Below are 6308 nucleotides of genomic sequence, written 5' to 3'. Positions count from 1 at the left end.
ATAACAAGGAATAAGTAGAGAGGAGATTGACTTATTTCTCCTCAGAGAAAGTACGGGCTGCAAGACACTGGAGATCAGAGGGGAAAGGCATAGCGTCCGAGGGGCAGGAGAAGAGTGTGGTGCTTTTCCAGCTCCACACTGATTGATCCTTATTCTCTAAGGGGTGCCCCTGATTGAGATGTTCAAAATGGATGACAGGGTAAAGAACAATCTTCTGTTTCCTCTGGTCAGCACGTCAGTAACTAAGGGGTCACAACCTCCAGGTTGTCAGCCAGAGGGTGAGGAGTGAGATGATGAGAAACTTCTGCACTCATTAGGATTTGGGAGGTGCTGCCGAGAATGCCTATTGGAGACAGGTACAAGGGAGCTGGAGACATATTCGAAAGCGATGGGTTTAGAGGGTTACAGAGATAAGGCTGGAGAATGGGACCATAAGACAGAGGAGTGGAAGTAAGGCCATTCGGCCCATCGAGTCCACTCCGCCATTCAATCATGGCTGATGGGCATTTCAACTCCACTTACCCGCACACTCCCTGCGTCCCATAATTCCTTGCGAGGTCAAGAATTGATCAATCTCTGCCTTGAAGACATTTAACGTCCCGGCTTCCACTGTGCTCCGTGGCAGTGAATTCCACAGGCCCACCACTCTCTGGCTGAAGAAATGTCTCCTCATTTCCGTTCCAAATTGACCCCCTCTAATTCTAAGGCTGTGCCCACGGGTCCTAGTATCCCCACCTAACAGAAACAACTTCCCAGCATCCACCCTGTCTCAGCCATGCATTATCTTGTAAAACGAGTTCCTTCAGGATATTTAGCCCAGATGCGATGGGTCAAATAGCCTCCTTGTGCGCTGTACATTCGATGAGTGACTGCTTGACGGGCAAAAGTGCAGGATTGTTGATTTGCCAGGGCGCAGGGCTGACCCCAAAACAAAAGGCGACAGCAGACCCTTTTGCGATTTGCAGTCGCTGCATGATGGGGCAGGGGGGGGGACTTGGAGGGTCAGGAGCTAGTCAAAGGCGGCTTGAGGATGGAGCCCTGGGAATCTCAGTCACGTCAGAATGAGCTGCAGCTGCCTGTGGGAACTGGCGCGAAACCACAGTTGGCACCTCTAACGGCTTCGAGGCATGATGAAAGCGTGGTAATTATGTGCGCAGTAATGTGAGACTCAGCTTTTGTTGTGGGTGTCACGTTGGGAGGGGGAAGTGGCTCTCCAAGGCAGTCTTTTTCTCTGCCTTGTGATGGTTACAGAGTGTCACCCCCAGCACGCACTGAGGCAGAGTCCCAGTGCGGCCCTGCTCTCCCAGGACCAAAAGCGCCTAGATATTTGCCCGATACAGGCTGAGAAATTGCTTTCGTGTCATAAAACAAAACCCAGAAGGGGCCAGAACAGAGAACATTCCAGAGTAGCACAGGCCCTTCGGCCCTCAATGTTGTGCTAACCTGTGAAACCAATCTGAAGCCCATCTATCCTTCACTATTCCATTCACATCAATATGTTTATCCTATAAACATTTAAATGCCCTGAAAGTTGGCAGGTCTCCTACTGTTACTTCTCTCTGAGTAAAGAAACTGCCTCTGACATCCATCCTATATCTATCACCCCTCAGTTTAAAGCTATGTCCCCTCATGCTAGCCATCACCATCGGAGGACAAAGGCTCTCACTGTCCACCCACTCTAACCCTCTGATTGTCTAATACGTATCAATTAAGTCACCTCTTAACCTTCTCTCTCATGAAAACAGCCTCAAGTCCCTCAGCCTTTCCTCGTGAAAGCGTTGGAGAAACGAGGGGCAGCAGGAAGGCAAATGGGATGTTGGCCCTCACTGCGGGTGGGTACGGGAGCAGTGGGATGTGTTGCTGTTGTCATACAGGGCCTTGGTGAGACCACCCCGAGAATTGTGGGTGTTGCAGGCTTGGTCTCCTTTTCTGAGGAAGGATGCTCTTGCTCTCGAGCGAGGGCAGTGAAGGTTTCCCAGGCTGATTCCCGGGGGATGGCGGGTATGGTGGATGAGGAGAGATCGACTCAGTCAGGATTGTTTTCACTGGAGTTCAGGTGAGTGAGGGAGGGATCTCATAGAGACGTATAAAATACTAACGGGGCTAGACAGGTCAGATGCAGGGAGGATGTTCCCGATGGTGGGTGTGTCCAGGACCAGGGGTCACCGTCTGACGAATCAGGGTGGACTGTTTCGGACGGAGACGAGGAAACAGTTCTTCACCCAAAGTGTGGGGAGTCTGTGGGATTCATTACCACAGGAAGCAGCTGGTGCCCAAAACATTGAATATATTCAAGAGACGGCTGGATATAGCACTGGGGGCGAATGGGGTCAAAGGTCATGGGGAGAAAGCAGGAGGAGGCTCTTGAGTCAGATGATGGCGGGTGAATGGCAGAGCAAGGCCTGAAGGGCCAAATGGCCTCCTCCTGCTCCTGTGTTTCAAATTCATTCAGACAGGCAGCATCTGAGAGACAGAAACAGGGAAAAAGGTCCCAGTGTAAAACCCCATCGTCACTGGGAGCCCGCATCGATCCTCCTGAATACAGCAAAGACGCAACTCTACCGCCCCGACACAGACCCTTCGGCCCATCCCGTCTATGCTGACCCCATCTCTATGGCTCCATCTTATCGAATCACACAGCACGGAAACAGACCCTTCGGCCCATCCTGTCCATGCTGACCCCATCTCTATGGCTCCATCTTATCGAATCACACAGCACGGAAACAGACCCTTCGGCCCATCCTGTCCATGCTGATCCCATCTCTATGGCTCTACCTTATAGAGTCACACAGCACGGAAACAGACCCTTCGGCCCATCCTGTCCATGCTGATCCCATCTCTATGGCTCTACCTTATAGAGTCACACAGCATGGAAACAGCCCCTTCGGCCCATCCTCTCCATGCTGACCCCATCTCTATGACTCTCTTTTCAAGATTCGCACCGCACGGGAACAGAATGTTCGGCCCATCCCATCCATACCGACCATAATAGAGAGATAGTGAGGACTACTGCTGCTGGAGGTCAGAGTCAAGAGTGTGCTGCTGGAAAAGCACAGCATGTCTGGCAGCATCCGAGGAGCGGGAGAGTCGACGTTTTGGGCATAAGATTCCTGTTGAGTAGCTTGTGCCAGAAGCATCGACTCTCCTGCTCCCTGGATGGTGTCTGGCTGGTTGTGCTTTCCACATGATGACCATTATCCCAAACTGACCTAGTCCTATCTCGCTGCTCCTGGCCCTTAATCCTCCAGGCATTCCTCAGTAATGTACGCACCCAAATGTCTTTTGAATGCTGTAACTGTACCCGCATCCACCACTTCCTCAGGAAGTTCAGTCCACACACAAACCACATTTTGCGTTAAAAAATTGCTCTCCATAATTTTTAACAGATCTCTCACGTTTCAAACATGTGCTCCCTTTGTCTTGAAATCCCCCATCCTCAGGGACAGAAAACAGTGACCATGAACTCTATCTATGCCCCTCATTTTTTGTATAAACATCTATTAAGTTCACCTCTCAACTTGGGGTGGCTCAGTGGTTAGCACTGCTGCCTCACAGCACCAGGGTCCCAGGTTCGATTCCCGCCTCGGGCGACTGACTGTGTGGAGTTTGCACATTCTCCCCGTGTCCGCGTGGGTTTCCTCCGGGTGCTCCGGTTTCCTCCCACAGCCCAAAGATGTGCAGGTTTGGGTGGATTGGCCATGCTAAATTGCCCTGGAGTTTTCAAGGATGAGGAGGCTGGGTGGATTAGCCATGGGAAGCAAACGGTTAAAGGGATGGGGGTTTTTTGGGGGGGGGGGTTGCGGTACTTGATGGGCTGAATGGCCTGTCGGGATTGTCAGGAAGATGCATTCATTTTGAAACTGAGCTGCGAAGGGATTTCTTCGAGAGAGACAGAGAGAGAGGAGTGAATGTTTGTGACTCTGTGCCCGAGTGGGTTACGGAGGCTATGTCAGTGAAGTAATTGAGATTGATGGTAGATTGATGTTTGAAATATCTAGGAGCTGAAGGACTGACAGGAGCTGGCTTGAACAGCAAATGGAAGACTGGGGCAGTTCGCCCGCTAGCATGGCCAGGCAGGCACGAATGGCCTCCAACTGCTCCTTTTTCTTTAAGAACGGGACAAACATTGAAAGCGCTGGAGCAACTGTAGCACATCTTTCAGGGCTGAGAAAGCTGTGGTTCTTACACGGTTGGGAGAATCAGTGGTTAGTACTGCTGTCTCCCAGCGCCAGCGACCCGGGTTCGATTCCAGCCTCGGGCAACTGTGTGGAGTTTGCACATTCTCCCCGTGTCTGCGTGGGTTTCCTCTGAGTACTCTGGTTTCCTCCCACAGTCCAAAGCTGTGCAGGTCAGGGTGAATTGGCCGTGCAAGACTGCCCATAGTGTTCAGGGATGTGTAGGCCAGGTGCATTAGTCAGGGGTAAATGTAGAGTAATAGGGTAGGGGAATGGGTCTGGGTGGGTTACTCTTTGGGGGGTAGGTGTGGACTTGTTGAGCCGAAGGGCCTGTTTCCACACTGTAGGGAATCTAATTTTCTTTTATATAAGTTAGATGAGATCACATGTTGGGTGAAGTGACCTTCCCTCCGAACTCCCAGTTATGAGGAAGGGTCATCGCACCAGCAGCATTCTCTCTGATTTCTCTCTGCAGTTTCCAGCAACTTCTGTTTTGTGGTGCTGATTTACAGCGCCCACAGCGCTTCTGGGATTTGAGGTGTGTCCGCACTTGGTTATGAATCTGGCTCTCCAGCCCATCCCGCCCCCCCCCGCCATTAAACCCCTGGTGTCCACTCACTATAGCTGTCGGCCTCTCCCCTCTCCCACATGTATCTCCTTTCTGAGCGATCGTTTAGCTGGAATTCTGGAGGAATGCCGAGGAATTTTACAAGGATCGATGGGAACTAAGGAGGAAGGGAATTCAATGCAAAATCAGGGAGGTTATGCTTCAGGCTATGAGCGTACTGGTGAGGTCACACCTGGGGTACAGCATACAGTACGTCAATATGTTGGAAGCCGTTCAGACAAGATTTACCAGATTAATACCTGGATTAAGTGAGAAGGTTTGGACAGGTTTGGCTTGAACCCGCTGGAGGTCAGAGTTAGCGGTGACTTCATTGAAACCCAAGCCCGCTTTGTAGGAGACTCTAGAATTAGGCGCCAGTTTTTCAGCAACCACTTCCAAAACGAGGCCAAATATAACTTCAGAGAGAGTTTGGGGGTCCTTCCTGTAAAGGTGGTGGGAGCAGGGTCCTTAAAACGTTTGGAGGCGGAGGTCAATAGATTCCGAAACAAAAGCAGAGTCTTGGAGAAACTCAGTGGGTTTGGCAGGATCTGTAGAGAGGAATACAGAGTTAAAGTGTTTTGACTGTTATGGACTGATTGGTCGATGCTCATTGATCCCAGGTGGATAGTGCTGTTAAGAAAGCATAAGGTGTCTGTGTGTCTCTGTGTGTGTGGTGTGTGTGTCTCTGTGTGTGTCTCTGTGTGTGTCTCTGTGTGTGTGGTGTGTGTGTGTGTGGTGTGTGTGTGGTGTGTGGGTGTGTGCGCGTGTGTGTCTGTGTGTGTGTGTGTGTGTGATGTGTGCGTGTGTGTCTGTGTGTATGGTGTGTGTGTGCGTGTGTGTGTGCGTGTGTGATGTGTGCGTGTGTGTCTGTGTGTGTGTGTGTGTCTGTGTGTGTGGTGTGAGTGTGTGGTGTGTGCGTGTGTGTGGTGTGTGTGTCTGTGTGTGTGTGTGCGTATGTGATGTGTGCGTGTGTGTCTGTGTGTGTGTCTGTGTGTGAGTGTGTGTGTCTGTGTGTGTGTCTGTGTGTGTATGTGTGTGTGTGTGTGTGTGTGTGTGTGTGTGTGGTGTGTGTGATGTGTGCGTGTGTGTGTGTGTGTGTGTGTGTGTGTGTGTGTGGGAGAGGGATTGAGTTCCGGAACCGCAATATCATGCTGCAACTATACAAACCGCTGGTGTGGGCCACACTTGGAATATTGTGTACCGTTCTGGTCCCCATATTCTGGGAAGGATGTGGAAGCATTGGAAAAGGGTGCAGAGGAGATTTGGTCTTATGAGGAAAGGCTGAGGGACTTGGGTCTGTTCTCATTGGAAAGAAGGCAGCTAAGGGGGGATTTAATAGAGACATACAGGATGATGAGAGCATTAGATAGGGTGGACAGTGAGAGTCTTTTTCCTAGGATGATGATGTCAGCGTGTACGAGAGGGCATAACTACAAATTGAGGGGTGATAGATTTAAGACAGATGTCAGAGGCAGGTTCTTTACACAGAGAGTGGTAAGGGCGTGGAATGCCCTACCTGCTAATGT

This window comes from Chiloscyllium punctatum, chromosome 21 (assembly GCF_047496795.1).
Source record: "Chiloscyllium punctatum isolate Juve2018m chromosome 21, sChiPun1.3, whole genome shotgun sequence".
NCBI classification, from domain to species: domain Eukaryota; kingdom Metazoa; phylum Chordata; class Chondrichthyes; order Orectolobiformes; family Hemiscylliidae; genus Chiloscyllium; species Chiloscyllium punctatum.
This window is presented reverse-complemented; position numbering follows the sequence as displayed.